The sequence below is a fragment of the Hemicordylus capensis genome, chromosome 14 (assembly GCF_027244095.1).
Source record: "Hemicordylus capensis ecotype Gifberg chromosome 14, rHemCap1.1.pri, whole genome shotgun sequence".
NCBI classification, from domain to species: domain Eukaryota; kingdom Metazoa; phylum Chordata; class Lepidosauria; order Squamata; family Cordylidae; genus Hemicordylus; species Hemicordylus capensis.
Window position 1 is genome coordinate 10,232,971 of NC_069670.1, and position 22,978 is coordinate 10,255,948.

At 42.6% G+C, this 22,978-nt stretch overlaps 1 long non-coding RNA gene across 2 annotated transcripts; it reads left to right on the plus strand.

The window, feature by feature from the left end:
- The first annotated feature begins 2,253 nt into the window (after positions 1–2,253).
- LOC128337144 (uncharacterized) lies at positions 2,254–12,388 on the plus strand. 2 transcript variants are annotated; one of them, XR_008312189.1, is made up of 8 exons: positions 2,254–2,431; positions 7,295–7,386; positions 7,966–8,107; positions 8,503–8,608; positions 8,692–8,779; positions 8,866–8,975; positions 10,963–11,329; positions 11,508–12,388. It is a non-coding gene; the product is annotated as an uncharacterized LOC128337144 (long non-coding RNA). The 2 variants fall into 2 exon arrangements; XR_008312188.1 differs by lacking the exon at positions 7,295–7,386.
- Positions 12,389–22,978: the final 10,590 nt, after the last annotated feature.

The window sequence follows — 22,978 nt, forward strand, 5'->3', positions numbered from 1 at the left end:
TGTAAATGAGCAGTTTATTGGTGGAAATAGTTTTCAATATATAGGTTATACTGTATTGTTGAAAATACTTAATAAAATAATTTATTTTTTCAAAGGTTGATTTGTTCTCCCTTGGGTGTGGCCACAACCACAGCAGAGAGAGAGTGGAACCAAAGACTGGGTTTTCCAGAGCTATCTGCTCTGCTTACTCCCTCCAGTGGCTGTTGCCAATGTCTAGCTAACATTTCTTTTTAGACAATAAATGGTTTTATTTACTGTTAATTATTTCTATGTGTAATCCGCTTTGAGAACTTTGGTTCCTAGCAGTCATTTTGCTTGCAACTTTTAGCTAAACACAGACTGGGGGGCGGGGGGGCGGGAATTGCAAACCATAAGAGCTTAAGCTTTATACAGAGTAAGTGCCAAAGTGCAGCATTCTTGACCAAAGTGCAGCATCCTGCTTTGGGCCAAATTCAAGATTCTTCCTTTATTCTCAGCAATTTGCTAACAGAACTCTTTCTCAGGGCAGCTAAATAAGTGATAATTAAAATCTAGATTTTTAGATTTTAGAAAAAAACTACTATGTGTAAAGAGGCAGTTTGACAACATCTCATCACGAATGAAGGGCAGCACACTCAAATCTGTTATTGTGGTTCTGATTAGACCTTAATGTACAAAATAAGACTCTTGGACACGTTTACCTGTTTGTTGTAATAATTTTCTCTTTTTAAATCTAAATTTTATAACAATAATTGACGAAAATTGATTTAAATAAGCAAAACAGGGGTAGCTTGAGTTCCTCACAGAAAGATTACTTTCAGGAGCACAGGCTTCCCTTCTTATTATTTAATAACCATGGACCAGAATGACTGAAAGCTATGTAGTTATGCCGAGACACAGTGCTACACACCAAAAGTATAATACAGGTGGACCTCAGTATCCGCAGGGGTTCCATTCGGCGATAATACCGCAGATGCTAAAATGGCAGACCCGGAGGTATTAAGTCAGGCATCCCCAAACTGCGGCCCTCCAGATGTTGCCGAACTACAACTCCCAGCATCCCTAGACACAATTTTTTGTGGCTGGGTATGCTGGAAGTTGTAGTTCAGCAACATCTGGAGGGCCGCAGTTTGGGGATGCCTGTATTAAGTGCTATGGGATCACGGGAGATTAATTCCTGGAAACCAGGAAATCTTCCCCAAAAGGGCAAAACACTCTTAAAATGCCCTACTGAGCTCTGCAGGTCTCCAGCAGTCGAGCAATGCCCCCCAGAAGACCAAACGTTGCCATTGCATGATTTTGCACTGAAAAAAAGGGGTTTTGAAACTCAAAATGGCTCCATTTGACAATGTGGCTGCCAGAAATGACCTCAGAGGTTATTTCTGGCCACCCGCTGATACATGGTTTTAACCCCCTTTTCCATTTTGCGTGTATGCCGAGGGTCAGGTGTCAGTTCCCCCAACTGCAGATACGCAAAGCTGTGGTTATGGGATCTTTGGATAATGAGGCTGACCTGTACACTCTGGAAAAACATGCAATGTAAACAGTCTCTCATACTGCATTTTTCAGCCTTATTTTGATTGCTGGTTGTTTTAAGTTCTGAGCCACTGCCTGATGTGGTCCTCTTTTCCCCCTTAAACTTGTTGCAAATAGTAGGCAGTAGAAGCGATTGTGCCTTGTACATCAATGAGTCAATGAGTCTCCTTTGGTTTGGAGTGGCATAAAGAGAGGAATGAACAGGCCCTTTCAGTGTTAGCACCAACAGCAGCCTGCAGTTTCTGTTCTCCCAAGAAGAGCTAGACCTTCAGTTATCTACAGGAATGGGAATGGAACACAGGATGCTGCCTTATACAGAGTCATTTAAAAAAGGGCAGCAGACTATTCCATTGACGGGTGGCAGACTACCTTTGGAAGCCTATTAGAAGGTAAGTCCACCCTCTACTTAGACACCAGATCCCCAATACCGCCCCTCAGAAGAGCCCGGGGACTCCACAAACTCAACAGGGCTTCTGCTCCCTCTTCCTTCCCCATCAGCCCTGGCAGCAAAAGGATCAACACAGCAGATCAGAGCAAACACAGAGACCTTACCTGGTTGGTCAAGACCAGCTTTCCTCCTAACAGGTCTAGTTGCTGGAGCAGCAAAGGGAGCCTGTGAACTGACTGAGGGCTTATAAAAAGTCATAGCCCCGCCCCTTCCTGTCTGCTGAGGCCTCCTCGGGAGTAGGGCTAAACTGAGGAAGGGGCGGGCCTTTCAATGAGTACATAAGCTCTCCATTCACAGTGGTGCATCACAACTTCAGCAGTTCTGCCACAGAGCTTGTGGTGGGCAGTGGTGAGCCTGAGCCAGTTCAGGGAGGGTTGGAGTCTGGCTTGAGGATTCTTCTGAAGCAGTTGACTAGCTGGCTTTTATTGCAAGACAGAGAACACAAGATCTCTTCACTGATCCTGCAAGGTAATTATATTTCTAAGTTACTTTTAAAAGGGCTGATCCTATTGAGTCTCTGCTTTATCTGGTTCCTCCACCCTGTTGAAGGGGTTGCTGGTTTTAAGTTGACTTGCATTTTCCCTGTCCCTGCCTAATAAAATGTCCCTATTGGACATGGCATGATACTGGAGTAGAACGCTGTTGCCTACTTAGAAGCTCCAACCCTAAACTTCTCGGACTGAGTTTTGTATTTAAAGCTTCTACCCTAGAAGTTCTAATAAGTAAAACTGAAGTACTGGTGTGTCTTCACTTCCCCCCACTCTGTATTCAAGCCACAAAGGTCATTCTCACGACTTGCTATACCCCAGTAGGACAGCCCTACCTGGGTCTAGCCATGAGAAGAAGCACCAGGATCAGCAGGAGTGTGCCTGCCCTCCCCAGCCAAGTCAAGAGAAGAACTTCCTAGTCTGCCAGCTCCCTTCCCGTTCCCCATAGTCGGAGTAAATCTCCTCCTACAGTAAGGGGGAAAGGCTTGTTGTACCTGGTGGGCTGGCTGAGTGTTGCTGCAGGGCCATAGATTCTGAAAGGGAAGCCGACCTTCCATCTTCAGTCACAGTGACTTGTAGGAATGGAGCGGGCAGCTTCCCCACCTCGGTCTCTGGTCCAGATTGGCCAAATCTTGTCTTAACACATCAGGGTAGATCTCCAGTCTAAAGGCAAAGAGCTTGCTTGGGTCCTTGGGGTATCTTTCCTGATGGGCCTGTGCAGGAGAAGGGGAGGCCGGCTGTGATGTCTTCTCAGGAGTATGGCTGAATTAAAGAGCCATGGGCTCACTTCACACCAGCCCTGAACTGCTCCAATAGTCTGTGATCTCAGCTGCCTTGCTTCTTTGCCTAATGTTGGTTGAGAGAGCATGTAAGGATTTGTTTTGCTTGTGCAGGACATTACTGAAGTCCTCTGTGCTTGTCAAGGAAAAAGTCCCTCGGAGAACTATCTCCCCTCTGACTGTGCTCACAGGGCTCCCACTTGGAGCTGGCACTTGCTCTTGAAGGGTCAATTCCAGGTGCCTGCTCATTAGCTTCAGCCAACAGGGAGACTTGCTGTTAGGAAGCCAGGAGTTTCACTCTTGAGTTTAGCTGCAAGGGTTGTGTGAAGTAGGGGATCTGATCATTTCAGCCCAAGAATCAGCAGAGAAATGAGTCTGATGTCCAGGTTTGCCTCCACTTGCTTTGAGTTCTCCTAGAAGCCAGAGAAATTAGGCCTTTCCTGCTCCAAAATATTCCTATTTCAGCTTTCCAAAATGTGAAATGTCTAGTAGAACCATGAAGGACATATGCATGAATCTATATGTTGCAAGAGAATACCAGTGGCTAATGCAATAATCTGAGGTGGAAGGCCCTCGAGAAAGTTGAAGCTTTATTAACTTGTATGTCAGTGCAATATCCCAGACATATGTACTGTTGCTCTGTGGAGGGCAATACTGGATCTTTCCAGTGATAGGGCTCTTCTGTTCTGGCCAGTGTTGAGCTATAGGCCAAGAAGAGTTCATAATTAACTGCATCATCTTCTGACTGTACCCCTAGTAAAGCTAGTTGGGGATCTGGCTGTAAGTTGTATCCCAGTATTGGTATATTCTACTGAGCTGCAAAGTGGCAAATGCCAACGATGAGTTAATGTTAAAGTATTTTCTGTCACTGTGGCAGAGGTTGATTTTGCATGATAAATGTTGAACCAGAGACCAACAAGGATAAACTTGTCTTAAGTCTAATTCCTTTACAGCTTTCAGCCCAATTAAAGGAGTATTTAAGTAAACCATAAATACTAGCGATCATCTTCTTGGTTTTGTGTGATCTGTAAAATCGGATGCCTGAGTGCTTGTGATCCTACAGATTGATTGGACATAAACTGAATTGGTTACAGTTAACCTCATCTGCATTATTTTTCAGCTGTGAATGAGTCTGTTCACCTTTGTCCTTAGCTATGTAGAGTTCTCATTTCCGCCCTCCTTTAAATTGATCTATTTTGAGGGATCAGAAGATGCTGTGTGATAGAGGTGGTAAAGGTGGCACTGGGTTGTTAAGCCATTTCCCCCATACACGTTGTGCCTTTGAGCTAAGGATTGATTGATTGCCTTATAACTCTCTACTATTCTGATGGCAGCATTGTCTGTTCAGGAGATGTTTCCATTCCCACCCACTGCTGGGAGTTATCCCCTTTAATTTTATAGATGCATAACTGGAATCTAATGCATCACTGACTCACTTAGCTAAACTGGTGATCCTTTTCCTGATGCATTATTCTTCTAAGGGTTTCAGTGCCGTGGCCCACAGTGCTGATATTTTTTTTTCCTCATTGCCCCAAGGATTGCTAAGTCAGGATCTTGCACAGCATTGTGATCAGCTGTATCCTTGTTCAATTGTGATTTTCCCGCTGTTGCCATTTTGGAGGCCATCATGCTGCTTGGCAGGCTCTTTGCTGCTGCTGCTGTTTTGCTTTCAACGTAAACGTTTAGGTTCCATTTTAGTAACCATGTGACTTGTTTATCACACAGCTTGTTCTGTTTTAGTATTGCTGCTAACAGTTGGGCCTGCTGAGTTCTTATATAAATCCTGGCATGGGAAAGAGCTTTTGGGCTAAGAAGCCATCTTGCCCAGTGTCTAGCTACACCCCCAGACTGCTGTTCTAGAGTAGTCCTATAGAGTCTCATAGTCTGGATGTCACTCCAGCTGCAGAATAGGTGACTGCAGCTTTAAGCTGCAGAGGGCCTCTAGCAAGAAGCGTTCAGGTGGAGATGGGATGGGGAAGTGGGCAGGAGCCCAGTGCAGCTCCAGTCTGGGTGTGTTTGCAAGTGTGGTGGTGTGGCTCGGGTGGTCAGTGCCGTTTGGCCGTCTTGGGTTTGCTTCTGTTGGCAAACATAGTTATGCGCTCCTTCCTTTCCTCTGTTTTTTCAGTGGCTTTTTCCAAAGAGCTGCTTGGTGGTTTGTCTTGTGGTGTTGGCTTAACTTTAACCAGTTAATGGATGGGATTGAGGCAGCTGCTTGGTGGTGGCGTAGGAGTGGGGAGACCCCTTCAGCCATGACACTCACTGCGTTAACCTGGGCCAGTGGCTCCTGCCCAGCCCGCTTAACAGGGATCTTGTGAGGATTGTGGACTGCCTAGAGGAAGGACAGGATAGCCTGGTCTGCATAGCTCTCTTTATCCTGTCTTGTGAACTCGGGATGCCTGAGACCAGTAGTGCATTTTCATACCATGCTCCCAACACTCTTTCGACTGGAATGACTTAGTTCTACTACATTGACTGGGTGCTCAGTTAGCATCAGGACATAGCAGAACCTGTTGCTGTAAGGCAGACAAAAGTCTTGGCCTCAGAGGGAGGGAGGGAGGGCAGTGCAGCTGAAGCTGGTTTGCAGTAGGTGCGTGTGTGTGTTCACCAGCTTGTCAGTCTAAGCTCAGAAATGCTGCAGTCTGCTAGTCCTCTGGTTGTCTCTGCTGCTTCCTAACATCAAGGGACAAGGTGCAGGACAACTCTTCTCCCATCCCAGTTTGTGAGTGTCAAAATCCACTGACAGCCTGGTAGCACCAGAGCTTGGCCATGAAGCAGTGCAATGTTCACTGCAAAAGCCACAAAGGTGTGGATGTCTGCGTATTGCTCTGGGGATTGGTGCCTGTCCTAAATTCTGAAAGGCTGGGTAATTGGGTTAAGACGTCTAGCTCAGTTTTCTGGGTGCTTAATGAAGCTCTGCCTTGTCTTTGCTTTCAGGGGTTTGTGGATGCTGGACCAGCGTGGCACAATATCTTGATAACTGTACAGCACTGGGCCAATATACCAATTCAGGCATGGGATTTACTAAGCTACCCTGGGCCAGTAACTCTTGGCCAGCATGTCTCAAATGTAGGACTCTGATCTAGCAAGAGGACAATCTTTCTAGTTTGCCCCCAAATCAGCAGCTAACACTGATTTGTTGCTCCCTTTGTAGCATTTTCCATTGAAGGGGTGTTGGTGGTCATACTGCTGATCTCTTGAATCTAGTACTTAAAGCTAGAACAAACCGGGTCTTTCTCGTGCTCCCCCATGTTACATCCTTATTGGCCCAGGTCAGAATGTAGGGCTGTAACCCTGCACTAAAAAGTCCCAGCGCTAAAAAGCTCTCAACTGTACTGTGTACTAAAGCACAGTCTACATGCTCATAGGCCTTCACTTTGTATGTCAGGTTAGAATCGGGAGTTACCCAGTTCAAAAAAGCTTGTCTCTTTTCAGGGAGTTCTGGGGATGGGGCCCTAGGCTGGTAGCCAAGTGTTCTGCTTTTCCAAGTGGTGCCCACTTGGGATCCTTCAGATGGCCCCAAGGCTTGCAGCAGAGATGGGGGTCTCATGAGTGAGTCCTGCAGAGGACAACTGTCCTTCCTTGCCTATACAAGCATTGGAATAAATGTCTGTTGGGATGCAGGGAAGGAGAACTGACCCCTGCTAACTGGGCAAAGAGGCACCTTTTACCGTGGTGATTCTCTTTATTTAGCAGGGGGAGAGTAACTGGCCCTATCCACCCCCAGCACAGTACTTCCAGTGACTGTAGCTGGGGTCTATCTTATGTTTCTTTTTAGAATGTGAGCCCTTTGGAGACAGGGTTCCATCTTATTTGTTTGTTATTTCTCTGTGTAAACCGCCCTGAGCCATTTTTGGAAGGGTGGTATAGAAATCGAATAATAATAACTGTACTGCAGGTGCCTTCCTGTGTAGCTTTTAAAGGCTCCCCACTTTTCAGTTTGTCATTTATGTCCCAGACTTGCCTTCACTTAGAGTGCTGCTGCCAAAAACCAGATCAGGAGCCTTTATTCCTCCTGCAGAGAAGCTCAAATGACCCAAAGGGACAAAGTGCTTCTCCCTCCATAGGTGGCTGTAGTATTTTGCCTTGAAAGACTGGAAGTTCCCTCCATGAGAACCTGGGAGGACAAGGATGGCCTCCTGTGCTGTTCTGCAGAGAGGTAAGGGGTGTGTGTGTGTGCTTCCTGATCTTGAGAGCAAGGTCAACTTCTGGCAGTGGGTGAAGCAAGCCAATTCTCTGTTGTGGACTAGGGAGAAGATAGCTTAGCGGCACTAAAAGCCTTTCCTTGTCTATGGCCCTGTGGGTAGGCAAGGGCCAGTATTTTTCATTTCATTTTTACATTTCATATCCTGCTCTTCCTCCAAGGAGCCCAGAACAGTGTACTGCATACTTAAGTTTCTCCTCACAACAACCCTAACCACTATACCACCCTGGCTCTCCAGTAATCCCCATAAGCAGAGTTCCATAACCAAGTTAGCTATTACCGCCCCAACCCTCAGGCCATACTGTTGCCTCTCTGTGTGGTGCACCAGCCCCTCCAGCCTTTCCAGAACTGGTGTTCAGATGAGCACTATAGGCAGATGTGAGTAACTGCTTGCATTTTGGTAATTCAAAAGGGGAGTGGCCATTCTTGGTCCCAGTAGTCTTTAGTGTGCAAGTGGTTACTTGTGCCCCAGCACGGTTTATGCCTGTTAAGTCTGCATGTGTTTCATAGCTGTAACCTCCATCTCTTTGGCAGGAGCAGCCTTCGATGGTGAGCAAAGAAGCAGTACCGCAGTCCCCTCTCGGGAGCAGCACCAGACTCTAGAATGCTGCCGTGAATGTCTTCAACTCTCTGCATTGTATGTATTGAAGAGATTGGATATGCTGCACTTGTTGATGTAAGTATCCATGGAAGGTTACAAGGAAATGCTCCAACATGCCCCAAGAAACTGCCACAACCAATACACCCAATAAATAATTCAACCAAGAGACCCAAGCCACTATAAATAAACCTAAAGCCCCAATAAACCAACTTATAAACCTGAAGCCTCCCAAATAAACCACCACAACCAATAAACCAACTTATAAACCTGAAGCCTCCCAAATAAACCACAACCAATAAACCCAAAGCCCCGATAAACCAACTAACCCAAAGCCCCGATAAACAAACCCAGTGCCCAGCCAATAAAGTGAAATGCTCATGATGCAGCTTGTGGTAGAGACTTTTACTGACAGTGTCCTGAATTTGGTTTGTGCAGCATCCATGATAGACACAACAGCCTCTGTTTTTCAGGAGGAGCCCCGGAAGGGGCAGAGAGAAGAACTAGCACAGGCCCAACCCTGGCAGCAGCACGATCATCTAGAATGCCAGAAACCAGCTCTGCTCCTCCCTGCCACTGGTAATATGTATTTTGACTGGAAGTGTTTAGATCTCTCTCTTGTGGCACACATACCATGGACGTAACCTTGGTCTCTTTTGCAGGAGCAGGCTTTGAAGGGGTTGAAAGAAGCAAGACCACGGTGCCTCCCTCAGCAGCACTCTCTCTCTCTCTGGCAGTCGGCTCCTGGTGGTATGTCTTGTTCTTCTTTGTAATGCTTGGCGCTTGCTCTTGTAGCATGGGCATACTAGGCTCATCTGTCTCCATTTGCCTGTCAGTTCTGCAGGGCAGCCTTGGAAGTGATGGGAAGAATTCGTGTGGTCCATGATGAAGGAAAACCAGGTTCTGGCTGGTCCAGGCCTGTGCATGTCGATAGTTGGCAATAAATGTAAGTGCTGTTATGAATGTAACAACCATTTTTGGGTTATGCCTTTTGCACACAGTTAGTATGCTGCTGTATCGAGTGAGATGGTGAACTAGTTCTCTGAATGGCCACTGATGCCAAACACAAATTATCACTTGTGTTTCTGGGTTGAGGGACACTTCACACCATCACAGCCCGATCCGCCAGCTGATAGGCTAAGTGTCTGGTTGTTTCCGGCTGGTGAACCGCATGGAGCCTCGGCCTACTTGTCAGTCTTGGGGAACACCACAGAGTGACGATAGGTGGAAATCAAAGTGTCCAGGGACAGACTCTCCAGTTGGATTTGTGTGCCAATGCTATGGCACTTGATCTACCCAGTACATGCAGAAGTGGAGCCAGATGGTTTAGTTTCCTAGCACTGGAAGCTTTGATCCTAAGATGCTGTTGCACCTCAGGAGCTATCTGCACCTGAATCTCCCAAGACAAATGGATGTCTGGTACCTGTCGGATGAGGAGGTGGCCAGCGGTGAAGGGGGTGATCAGGATGGCAACCGCACTTGCTACGACACAGCTCTTGGTGACTCTGCTTCTCTCTGCACAGGCCCTGCCCTCTTTGCCCACGCTGGTGCACTCTTTTCCTTCTGTCATGGGGCTGCAGCTGACTAGGGAATTGGTAGCAAAGGTTTGCCTCTCCCCGCCAGATTTGTTGGATGGGTGGCACGTTGTCCTCACCACCACCACCACCACCACCACCACCACAACAACAACAAACCAATAAATCCTAACCTGCAACTTCAGCCTGTTCAGTCTAGGCAGCTTGTTCAGCCAGCCCCTTGGACTCCCTCAGCCAGGAGTGAAGCATAAGGCCACCCTGCTGCCATCTGCCTTGACCCTCATGCTGGGTCTCCCCCTCTTTGACTTTGAAGACTCCCTCTGAAGAATATGGCTATAAGCTCATCTTTTTCCTCAAAGAAAAATCTATGTCTTCCAAAGTGAGACACTCTTTCTTAGTGAAAAAACTGCTCCGGCCCCTCTCTTTGGATCCGGGAACCCAGCTCTGTAATTGGATACCAGCGCATACCAAGAAAAAACTCAGCCAGTCAGAACAACTGGGGTAGTGGTGAGCACCAGCTCGCAGCTTACAGCAGGGGGCACATCCATGCAGCTTGGGAGGAACTTCAGTCGGACAAAGAAGCAGGCCAAGAACGGAGTGAGGCGGCGAAGGCTAAGTTCTGTCCCCAGGCTAACAAGCCATGAGCTCAAACGGTTGCCATTATTGTGACAAGCCAGTTCACAGGGGAAACAAAGGAGAGGAAAAGGAGTGCCCATGATGTCCATCAGCCATGGGGCCTTGGCGCAGTGGCCAGCCATGATGAAAACTCCCAGGGCCCCAACATGTTAACTCAGCTGAGCACTTTTGGAACTGGCTTCTTGTTGGTTGTCTGTGTCTTGTTCTGTAAAGGGAAATGTTGTTGATCCTCCAGTAAATATTGGCACAGTATGTTTGACTGAATGTTACTGACAATGCAGTGAGAAAGGGCCATAGTGCCTCACAGTTTCACAACCCGCCTCTGCGTAGGTTGGGCTCTTGTATGTGAAAATGTGTTTGTAATGTGACAGCACTTCTGTAAACCTTTTGGGAAAGGACTTGCTCTGCAAATTGAACACCATTATTCACAATTATCTGTGGACATACCACATAATTGGGCTACTAAATTAGTTATGGCCTCAGCAACAGCAGGGGCTTCTCAGCAGTGCCTTGGGTGGCCAACTGAGGCACTGGATGACGGGCCTCCTTCTTTGTGGGCCTCCCCTGAAGAAAAAGGGAGCGCTGCTTATGGCTGGACCAGATACATTACCCCTAAGAAGGGCAAGCTCTACTTTTCCCCCCTCATGGTATCAAATTTATTGTGGTGGTTCTGCAGCTGTCTTTGCGACTGCTAATATGATTTTCCACTACAGTATGGACGATGTTTCTGATATTGCATTTCTGTTTTGGTGCTACATCCAGGAGGCCCACAGGTGGCATCAGGCTGAGAGAACAGTGTGAACAACACAATGCTCCACCCCTTGGGTTTCTAGTTGGGAGCTGTAAAGCCACATGTCTTTGTCTAAGCCTCTATATGCTTTGCTTTCTGAGTCTGAGCAGAAAGAAGACGTGATGGAATCCCAGTCTTGGGAGCAGCAGGATCAGCTAGACTGCTGGAAAGCTCCTCCCTGCTGGTGGTGATGGTAAGGATTTCTACAGGTAGTGTTTGGTCTTCACTGTTGTGACATGAGCATTGTAGACATCTGTTTTGCAGGAGCAGGCTCTGAAGGTGTGGAAAGAAGCAGTACCAGGGTCTCAATCAGTAGGGGCATCTTCTCTGTGCCCGATGGTAGGTATGATTGACATGGTTTGGAACTCCTGAGTGTTTAGATTGTGGGCCCTATGGGGACAGGAATCCATTTTTAAAAACTTTATTTCTCAATCTAAATGGTTTGGGGCACTCTTGAGAAGAGATAAGTATTCATTGCCATCTGACAGATGTACCCTCTCTGTCCATTGCTTCTTAGTTGCAGAGGAGCAGCTGCAGAAGTGGCAGAAACGATTGGTGCAGCCACAGCCTCAGGTGCAACACGATTCTCGGACACAAGAAACCTCTGTGACTGGTGGCAGACATGCTTGACGTTTGGATCTTGTCACGAACCCAGCTCTGACCGACATGACTCGCAGGCCAGCATGGGCGCCCTCAAAAACCCCTTGCCTGTGTTGTAGCTGGCTCTGTATTGAGGCTTCTCTTCACCTGCACTGTTGGCAGAAGCACCTTGCAGGATGTCTTGCTTCTCATTCCTGTGCCCTGCTCTTGGATGTCTCCGCTCCTGACACTCGAACTCTGACTTTGCCTGCTTCGAATGGACTGACACTTTCCTTCAGCCTCGCACCCCTCTTGCCCAGCTGGGACAGCCAGAAGACAGACACTGCTCAGCCTTGGTTCTGCTGCCTTGGTCAGCATTGTGGTCTTCATTTCCTAAGTACCTAATAATCTGCATCTCCGGCCACTAACTACATCAGTGTTGTCTTGGAGTCTCCTGTGAGAGGAGAGACGCTGTGCCCCTGGGGCTTATAAAGAGGGAGGGCGTGCCCCCAAGAGGCACACTGGATCTAGTCTTCCACCAAGTGAGACTACCTGTGACTCTATCCATCACCTGCCCTGCCTAGCATCGCGCCCCCCCCCCCCCGTCTGAGGAAGCACCAGCTGCCACTGAGGGATGGGCCTTTTCTGGGGCTACGCTGAGACTCTGGAATCCATTCCCTGCAGAAATCAGAGCCTCCCCATCTCAGACTACTTAAGACATTGGACACATTTCTTCACCCAAGCTTTTAAAGTAGATGTGGCTTTAACTTCCTGGTCTTTGACTGTAATAAAGATGTGTATCTGAAGGTTTTAGTTGGTTTGAATTGTTCCTGGAATTGGTTTCTTTGCCTTCTTCCACCCTTTTTAGAAATGGCTTCATTTACCCTACCGGCTCCTGCTGACTGCCTCTGTCGGTCTATTCATTGGTTTTCCTTTGGTGTTCTTGCTGATGTATCTGATGCTTCATTTCTCTTCTCTCTTCTGTCTCTACATGTTACAACCATCACTTGAATACTGTTCTTCCTTATTTGGGAGCATGGTCCCGGTCACTGTTGCTCCTCCTCCCTCTCTACCTGTCCTATTGAGTCTGTTTCTATTCTGACTGGTGTCCTCTGCCTCCCACTACGGTGGCTGCTGCTGCTTAGTGTGGCCTCCTCTGCGACTGACAAGCCAGTCATGGTGGCTTGACAGTTGTCAAAGCCTACCTGCCGTCTCACTGCTCCTCACCTGCCTCTGACAGCAGCGGTGTGCTCTGAGGTTCTTGTCTATCCACTCAGTCTCCCGACTCTCGCTTGATTGGCTGGATTCTTGGGGAGGGAAATGTTTTTGTTTTTAGGGTGGGGGCAAGGGAGGAGTGGTTGGTTGACTTGCAGTCAAGATGGTTATCTTCACTCTGGCATGCTCCAGAGCCTCCTGTCAAAATGTTCACGGTCCTCAGCTGCTTTGTCACTTCCTAACAGTGGATCCTTGCTTGTTAAACAGGTGATCAATTTCCCTTGTCTGCTGTCAGAGTCTTGGCTGGTGAGTTTCTATAAATATCTAGGGCAGGAAGAAAGTTCAGCCTCCTGCTTCCAGAGGGAGATGTCAGGACTCTGGAGTCTTAAACATTATAGATTCTGTTAAAGTATCTTGTGCAATTCCTGACAGACTGAGAGTGCTGGAAGGTAGTATATCTCTCAATTAGAAGATGGGAGTTGATCCACCGGTTCCACCTTGTGTATCTTTCAGAATGCTAATGAGAGCTTCCCAGCCAAGGGTGTGCCCTGGAATTCAACTCTCACTGCTTGAATGTGTGTCTTCTAGGGATCCATAGCAAAGTATCTCCTCTGCCAGAGGTGTATGATTTTGAAATGGAAATAGCTCACTGTATTTCAGCTTTACCCTTGTTTGACACCTACTCCAAAGCTGCTGAGCTTTACTGTTGGAGATCTTTTGAAGTGTGCTCAAAGGAAAAGTTGTCATATAAGAACTTTCAAATAATGTTGCTCCTGGTTCTTCCTAAAGTGGGTGAGAAATAGTGTTGCTTGGAAATGTGCAATGCCATGTTGATTTTCCAGCAGTATTCTGCAACTTCAGAGAAGTACATAGCTGGACCAAATCCTGTAGGAGTGAGGAAAGTTTTCACTGTCACATTAGAAGATCTGCCAGTGGACTCTCATTCCTGTGCAAAGCAGAAGGAAGGTTGTTGCAGTTGCAACACATGCAGTCATCCAGTGGAATGTGCTGTGAGCTCAGATAATCGGCACACTGACAGGTGTGACAATACTTCATTGCTTGGTTAGGTTTTCCAACTTGGGTAGTGGGGGGTTCATGTATTAACTGACAGGAGGACTATGCCTTGCAGTTCATTCTCTGGCCAAGGATCGAAGTTGTACTGCTAAAATGGAGCTGCAAAGATACTGTAACTTAAACATGCATGTGTGTCAAGAACCTTTCCCCAGAACTTCAAAAGAAAAGATCAATGTCTGGAGTCTTGGGAGGTGAAAACAAGGACTGCACAAAGGCCTTCCTCCACAGATAGGAGTGAAAAACCAGGTATGTCTGCTATCCCACTGACTCCACTGTCTCCTACCACTGGAATTGGAAAATCCTTGATCCCAGCACCCACAGCTCAATCATCTGTCATGGATGGTTGAAGAGTGGGTGTTGGGATCAAGGGTTTTCCAATTCCAGCGGTAGGGAATGGTGGTGCAGAACCTATCTCGGAGAGATTCTTGGTTTTAGGGTTTGATTCTTGGTTTTAGGGTTTGATTCTTGGTTTTAGGGTTTGATTCTTGGTTTTAGGGTTTGATTCTTGGTTTTAGGGTTTGATTCTTGGTTTTAGGGTTTGATTCTTGGTTTTAGGGTTTGATTCTTGGTTTTAGGGTTTGATTCTTGGTTTTAGGGTTTGATTCTTGGTTTTAGGGTTTGATTCTTGGTTTTAGGGTTTGATTCTTGGTTTTAGGGTTTGATTCTTGGTTTTAGGGTTTGATTCTTGGTTTTAGGGTTTGATTCTTGGTTTTAGGGTTTGATTCTTGGTTTTAGGGTTTGATTCTTGGTTTTAGGGTTTGATTCTTGGTTTTAGGGTTTGATTCTTGGTTTTAGGGTTTGATTCTTGGTTTTAGGGTTTGATTCTTGGTTTTAGGGTTTGATTCTTGGTTTTAGGGTTTGATTCTTGGTTTTAGGGTTTGATTCTTGGTTTTAGGGTTTGATTCTTGGTTTTAGGGTTTGATTCTTGGTTTTAGGGTTTGATTCTTGGTTTTAGGGTTTGATTCTTGGTTTTAGGGTTTGATTCTTGGTTTTAGGGTTTGATTCTTGGTTTTAGGGTTTGATTCTTGGTTTTAGGGTTTGATTCTTGGTTTTAGGGTTTGATTCTTGGTTTTAGGGTTTGATTCTTGGTTTTAGGGTTTGATTCTTGGTTTTAGGGTTTGATTCTTGGTTTTAGGGTTTGATTCTTGGTTTTAGGGTTTGATTCTTGGTTTTAGGGTTTGATTCTTGGTTTTAGGGTTTGATTCTTGGTTTTAGGGTTTGATTCTTGGTTTTAGGGTTTGATTCTTGGTTTTAGGGTTTGATTCTTGGTTTTAGGGTTTGATTCTTGGTTTTAGGGTTTGATTCTTGGTTTTAGGGTTTGATTCTTGGTTTTAGGGTTTGATTCTTGGTTTTAGGGTTTGATTCTTGGTTTTAGGGTTTGATTCTTGGTTTTAGGGTTTGATTCTTGGTTTTAGGGTTTGATTCTTGGTTTTAGGGTTTGATTCTTGGTTTTAGGGTTTGATTCTTGGTTTTAGGGTTTGATTCTTGGTTTTAGGGTTTGATTCTTGGTTTTAGGGTTTGATTCTTGGTTTTAGGGTTTGATTCTTGGTTTTAGGGTTTGATTCTTGGTTTTAGGGTTTGATTCTTGGTTTTAGGGTTTGATTCTTGGTTTTAGGGTTTGATTCTTGGTTTTAGGGTTTGATTCTTGGTTTTAGGGTTTGATTCTTGGTTTTAGGGTTTGATTCTTGGTTTTAGGGTTTGATTCTTGGTTTTAGGGTTTGATTCTTGGTTTTAGGGTTTGATTCTTGGTTTTAGGGTTTGATTCTTGGTTTTAGGGTTTGATTCTTGGTTTTAGGGTTTGATTCTTGGTTTTAGGGTTTGATTCTTGGTTTTAGGGTTTGATTCTTGGTTTTAGGGTTTGATTCTTGGTTTTAGGGTTTGATTCTTGGTTTTAGGGTTTGATTCTTGGTTTTAGGGTTTGATTCTTGGTTTTAGGGTTTGATTCTTGGTTTTAGGGTTTGATTCTTGGTTTTAGGGTTTGATTCTTGGTTTTAGGGTTTGATTCTTGGTTTTAGGGTTTGATTCTTGGTTTTAGGGTTTGATTCTTGGTTTTAGGGTTTGATTCTTGGTTTTAGGGTTTGATTCTTGGTTTTAGGGTTTGATTCTTGGTTTTAGGGTTTGATTCTTGGTTTTAGGGTTTGATTCTTGGTTTTAGGGTTTGATTCTTGGTTTTAGGGTTTGATTCTTGGTTTTAGGGTTTGATTCTTGGTTTTAGGGTTTGATTCTTGGTTTTAGGGTTTGATTCTTGGTTTTAGGGTTTGATTCTTGGTTTTAGGGTTTGATTCTTGGTTTTAGGGTTTGATTCTTGGTTTTAGGGTTTGATTCTTGGTTTTAGGGTTTGATTCTTGGTTTTAGGGTTTGATTCTTGGTTTTAGGGTTTGATTCTTGGTTTTAGGGTTTGATTCTTGGTTTTAGGGTTTGATTCTTGGTTTTAGGGTTTGATTCTTGGTTTTAGGGTTTGATTCTTGGTTTTAGGGTTTGATTCTTGGTTTTAGGGTTTGATTCTTGGTTTTAGGGTTTGATTCTTGGTTTTAGGGTTTGATTCTTGGTTTTAGGGTTTGATTCTTGGTTTTAGGGTTTGATTCTTGGTTTTAGGGTTTGATTCTTGGTTTTAGGGTTTGATTCTTGGTTTTAGGGTTTGATTCTTGGTTTTAGGGTTTGATTCTTGGTTTTAGGGTTTGATTCTTGGTTTTAGGGTTTGATTCTTGGTTTTAGGGTTTGATTCTTGGTTTTAGGGTTTGATTCTTGGTTTTAGGGTTTGATTCTTGGTTTTAGGGTTTGATTCTTGGTTTTAGGGTTTGATTCTTGGTTTTAGGGTTTGATTCTTGGTTTTAGGGTTTGATTCTTGGTTTTAGGGTTTGATTCTTGGTTTTAGGGTTTGATTCTTGGTTTTAGGGTTTGATTCTTGGTTTTAGGGTTTGATTCTTGGTTTTAGGGTTTGATTCTTGGTTTTAGGGTTTGATTCTTGGTTTTAGGGTTTGATTCTTGGTTTTAGGGTTTGATTCTTGGTTTTAGGGTTTGATTCTTGGTTTTAGGGTTTGATTCTTGGTTTTAGGGTTTGATTCTTGGTTTTAGGGTTTGATTCTTGGTTTTAGGGTTTGATTCTTGGTTTTAGGGTTTGATTCTTGGTTTTAGGGTTTGATTCTTGGTTTTAGGGTTTGATTCTTGGTTTTAGGGTTTGATTCTTGGTTTTAGGGTTTGATTCTTGGTTTTAGGGTTTGATTCTTGGTTTTAGGGTTTGATTCTTGGTTTTAGGGTTTGATTCTTGGTTTTAGGGTTTGATTCTTGGTTTTAGGGTTTGATTCTTGGTTTTAGGGTTTGATTCTTGGTTTTAGGGTTTGATTCTTGGTTTTAGGGTTTGATTCTTGGTTTTAGGGTTTGATTCTTGGTTTTAGGGTTTGATTCTTGGTTTTAGGGTTTGATTCTTGGTTTTAGGGTTTGATTCTTGGTTTTAGGGTTTGATTCTTGGTTTTAGGGTTTGATTCTTGGTTTTAGGGTTTGATTCTTGGTTTTAGGGTTTGATTCTTGGTTTTAGGGTTTGATTCTTGGTTTTAGGGTTTGATTCTTGGTTTTAGGGTTTGATTCTTGGTTTTAGGGTTTGATTCTTGGTTTTAGGGTTTGATTCTTGGTTTTAGGGTTTGATTCTTGGTTTTAGGGTTTGATTCTTGGTTTTAGGGTTTGATTCTTGGTTTTAGGGTTTGATTCTTGGTTTTAGGGTTTGATTCTTGGTTTTAGGGTTTGATTCTTGGTTTTAGGGTTTGATTCTTGGTTTTAGGGTTTGATTCTTGGTTTTAGGGTTTGATTCTTGGTTTTAGGGTTTGATTCTTGGTTTTAGGGTTTGATTCTTGGTTTTAGGGTTTGATTCTTGGTTTTAGGGTTTGATTCTTGGTTTTAGGGTTTGATTCTTGGTTTTAGGGTTTGATTCTTGGTTTTAGGGTTTGATTCTTGGTTTTAGGGTTTGATTCTTGGTTTTAGGGTTTGATTCTTGGTTTTAGGGTTTGATTCTTGGTTTTAGGGTTTGATTCTTGGTTTTAGGGTTTGATTCTTGGTTTTAGGGTTTGATTCTTGGTTTTAGGGTTTGATTCTTGGTTTTAGGGTTTGATTCTTGGTTTTAGGGTTTGATTCTTGGTTTTAGGGTTTGATTCTTGGTTTTAGGGTTTGATTCTTGGTTTTAGGGTTTGATTCTTGGTTTTAGGGTTTGATTCTTGGTTTTAGGGTTTGATTCTTGGTTTTAGGGTTTGATTCTTGGTTTTAGGGTTTGATTCTTGGTTTTAGGGTTTGATTCTTGGTTTTAGGGTTTGATTCTTGGTTTTAGGGTTTGATTCTTGGTTTTAGGGTTTGATTCTTGGTTTTAGGGTTTGATTCTTGGTTTTAGGGTTTGATTCTTGGTTTTAGGGTTTGATTCTTGGTTTTAGGGTTTGATTCTTGGTTTTAGGGTTTGATTCTTGGTTTTAGGGTTTGATTCTTGGTTTTAGGGTTTGATTCTTGGTTTTAGGGTTTGATTCTTGGTTTTAGGGTTTGATTCTTGGTTTTAGGGTTTGATTCTTGGTTTTAGGGTTTGATTCTTGGTTTTAGGGTTTGATTCTTGGTTTTAGGGTTTGATTCTTGGTTTTAGGGTTTGATTCTTGGTTTTAGGGTTTGATTCTTGGTTTTAGGGTTTGATTCTTGGTTTTAGGGTTTGATTCTTGGTTTTAGGGTTTGATTCTTGGTTTTAGGGTTTGATTCTTGGTTTTAGGGTTTGATTCTTGGTTTTAGGGTTTGATTCTTGGTTTTAGGGTTTGATTCTTGGTTTTAGGGTTTGATTCTTGGTTTTAGGGTTTGATTCTTGGTTTTAGGGTTTGATTCTTGGTTTTAGGGTTTGATTCTTGGTTTTAGGGTTTGATTCTTGGTTTTAGGGTTTGATTCTTGGTTTTAGGGTTTGATTCTTGGTTTTAGGGTTTGATTCTTGGTTTTAGGGTTTGATTCTTGGTTTTAGGGTTTGATTCTTGGTTTTAGGGTTTGATTCTTGGTTTTAGGGGTTTGATTCTTGGTTTTAGGGTTTGATTCTTGGTTTTAGGGTTTGATTCTTGGTTTTAGGGTTTGATTCTTGGTTTTAGGGTTTGATTCTTGGTTTTAGGGTTTGATTCTTGGTTTTAGGGTTTGATTCTTGGTTTTAGGGTTTGATTCTTGGTTTTAGGGTTTGATTCTTGGTTTTAGGGTTTGATTCTTGGTTTTAGGGTTTGATTCTTGGTTTTAGGGTTTGATTCTTGGTTTTAGGGTTTGATTCTTGGTTTTAGGGTTTGATTCTTGGTTTTAGGGTTTGATTCTTGGTTTTAGGGTTTGATTCTTGGTTTTTAGGGTTTGATTCTTGGTTTTAGGGTTTGATTCTTGGTTTTAGGGTTTGATTCTTGGTTTTAGGGTTTGATTCTTGGTTTTAGGGTTTGATTCTTGGTTTTAGGGTTTGATTCTTGGTTTTAGGGTTTGATTCTTGGTTTTAGGGTTTGATTCTTGGTTTTAGGGTTTGATTCTTGGTTTTAGGGTTTGATTCTTGGTTTTAGGGTTTGATTCTTGGTTTTAGGGTTTGATTCTTGGTTTTAGGGTTTGATTCTTGGTTTTAGGGTTTGATTCTTGGTTTTAGGGTTTGATTCTTGGTTTTAGGGTTTGATTCTTGGTTTTAGGGTTTGATTCTTGGTTTTAGGGTTTGATTCTTGGTTTTAGGGTTTGATTCTTGGTTTTAGGGTTTGATTCTTGGTTTTAGGGTTTGATTCTTGGTTTTAGGGTTTGATTCTTGGTTTTAGGGTTTGATTCTTGGTTTTAGGGTTTGATTCTTGGTTTTAGGGTTTGATTCTTGGTTTTAGGGTTTGATTCTTGGTTTTAGGGTTTGATTCTTGGTTTTAGGGTTTGATTCTTGGTTTTAGGGTTTGATTCTTGGTTTTAGGGTTTGATTCTTGGTTTTAGGGTTTGATTCTTGGTTTTAGGGTTTGATTCTTGGTTTTAGGGTTTGATTCTTGGTTTTAGGGTTTGATTCTTGGTTTTAGGGTTTGATTCTTGGTTTTAGGGGTTTGATTCTTGGTTTTAGGGTTGATTCTTGGTTTTAGGGTTTGATTCTTGGTTTTAGGGTTTGATTCTTGGTTTTAGGGTTTGATTCTTGGTTTTAGGGTTTGATTCTTGGTTTTAGGGTTTGATTCTTGGTTTTAGGGTTTGATTCTTGGTTTTAGGGTTTGATTCTTGGTTTTAGGGTTTGATTCTTGGTTTTAGGGTTTGATTCTTGGTTTTAGGGTTTGATTCTTGGTTTTAGGGTTTGATTCTTGGTTTTAGGGTTTGATTCTTGGTTTTAGGGTTTGATTCTTGGTTTTAGGGTTTGATTCTTGGTTTTAGGGTTTGATTCTTGGTTTTAGGGTTTGATTCTTGGTTTTAGGGTTTGATTCTTGGTTTTAGGGTTTGATTCTTGGTTTTAGGGTTTGATTCTTGGTTTTAGGGTTTGATTCTTGGTTTAGGGTTTGATTCTTGGTTTTAGGGTTTGATTCTTGGTTTTAGGGTTTGATTCTTGGTTTTAGGGTTTGATTCTTGGTTTTAGGGTTTGATTCTTGGTTTTAGGGTTTGATTCTTGGTTTTAGGGTTTGATTCTTGGTTTTAGGGTTTGATTCTTGGTTTTAGGGTTTGATTCTTGGTTTTAGGGTTTGATTCTTGGTTTTAGGGTTTGATTCTTGGTTTTAGGGTTTGATTCTTGGTTTTAGGGTTTGATTCTTGGTTTTAGGGTTTGATTCTTGGTTTTAGGGTTTGATTCTTGGTTTTAGGGTTTGATTCTTGGTTTTAGGGTTTGATTCTTGGTTTTAGGGTTTGATTCTTGGTTTTAGGGTTTGATTCTTGGTTTTAGGGTTTGATTCTTGGTTTTAGGGTTTGATTCTTGGTTTTAGGGTTTGATTCTTGGTTTTAGGGTTTGATTCTTGGTTTTAGGGTTTGATTCTTGGTTTTAGGGTTTGATTCTTGGTTTTAGGGTTTGATTCTTGGTTTTAGGGTTTGATTCTTGGTTTTAGGGTTTGATTCTTGGTTTTAGGGTTTGATTCTTGGTTTTAGGGTTTGATTCTTGGTTTTAGGGTTTGATTCTTGGTTTTAGGGTTTGATTCTTGGTTTTAGGGTTTGATTCTTGGTTTTAGGGTTTGATTCTTGGTTTTAGGGTTTGATTCTTGGTTTTAGGGTTTGATTCTTGGTTTTAGGGTTTGATTCTTGGTTTTAGGGTTTGATTCTTGGTTTTAGGGTTTGATTCTTGGTTTTAGGGTTTGATTCTTGGTTTTAGGGTTTGATTCTTGGTTTTAGGGTTTGATTCTTGGTTTTAGGGTTTGATTCTTGGTTTTAGGGTTTGATTCTTGGTTTTAGGGTTTGATTCTTGGTTTTAGGGTTTGATTCTTGGTTTTAGGGTTTGATTCTTGGTTTTAGGGTTTGATTCTTGGTTTTAGGGTTTGATTCTTGGTTTTAGGGTTTGATTCTTGGTTTTAGGGTTTGATTCTTGGTTTTAGGGTTTGATTCTTGGTTTTAGGGTTTGATTCTTGGTTTTAGGGTTTGATTCTTGGTTTTAGGGTTTGATTCTTGGTTTTAGGGTTTGATTCTTGGTTTTAGGGTTTGATTCTTGGTTTTAGGGTTTGATTCTTGGTTTTAGGGTTTGATTCTTGGTTTTAGGGTTTGATTCTTGGTTTTAGGGTTTGATTCTTGGTTTTAGGGTTTGATTCTTGGTTTTAGGGTTTGATTCTTGGTTTTAGGGTTTGATTCTTGGTTTTAGGGTTTGATTCTTGGTTTTAGGGTTTGATTCTTGGTTTTAGGGTTTGATTCTTGGTTTTAGGGTTTGATTCTTGGTTTTAGGGTTTGATTCTTGGTTTTAGGGTTTGATTCTTGGTTTTAGGGTTTGATTCTTGGTTTTAGGGTTTGATTCTTGGTTTTAGGGTTTGATTCTTGGTTTTAGGGTTTGATTCTTGGTTTTAGGGTTTGATTCTTGGTTTTAGGGTTTGATTCTTGGTTTTAGGGTTTGATTCTTGGTTTTAGGGTTTGATTCTTGGTTTTAGGGTTTGATTCTTGGTTTTAGGGTTTGATTCTTGGTTTTAGGGTTTGATTCTTGGTTTTAGGGTTTGATTCTTGGTTTTAGGGTTTGATTCTTGGTTTTAGGGTTTGATTCTTGGTTTTAGGGTTTGATTCTTGGTTTTAGGGTTTGATTCTTGGTTTTAGGGTTTGATTCTTGGTTTTAGGGTTTGATTCTTGGTTTTAGGGTTTGATTCTTGGTTTTAGGGTTTGATTCTTGGTTTTAGGGTTTGATTCTTGGTTTTAGGGTTTGATTCTTGGTTTTAGGGTTTGATTCTTGGTTTTAGGGTTTGATTCTTGGTTTTAGGGTTTGATTCTTGGTTTTAGGGTTTGATTCTTGGTTTTAGGGTTTGATTCTTGGTTTTAGGGTTTGATTCTTGGTTTTAGGGTTTGATTCTTGGTTTTAGGGTTTGATTCTTGGTTTTAGGGTTTGATTCTTGGTTTTAGGGTTTGATTCTTGGTTTTAGGGTTTGATTCTTGGTTTTAGGGTTTGATTCTTGGTTTTAGGGTAGGGTTGATTCTTGGTTTTAGGGTTTGATTCTTGGTTTTAGGGTTTGATTCTTGGTTTTAGGGTTTGATTCTTGGTTTTAGGGTTTGATTCTTGGTTTTAGGGTTTGATTCTTGGTTTTAGGGTTTGATTCTTGGTTTTAGGGTTTGATTCTTGGTTTTAGGGTTTGATTCTTGGTTTTAGGGTTTGATTCTTGGTTTTAGGGTTTGATTCTTGGTTTTAGGGTTTGATTCTTGGTTTTAGGGTTTGATTCTTGGTTTTAGGGTTTGATTCTTGGTTTTAGGGTTTGATTCTTGGTTTTAGGGTTTGATTCTTGGTTTTAGGGTTTGATTCTTGGTTTTAGGGTTTGATTCTTGGTTTTAGGGTTTGATTCTTGGTTTTAGGGTTTGATTCTTGGTTTTAGGGTTTGATTCTTGGTTTTAGGGTTTGATTCTTGGTTTTAGGGTTTGATTCTTGGTTTTAGGGTTTGATTCTTGGTTTTAGGGTTTGATTCTTGGTTTTAGGGTTTGATTCTTGGTTTTAGGGTTTGATTCTTGGTTTTAGGGTTTGATTCTTGGTTTTAG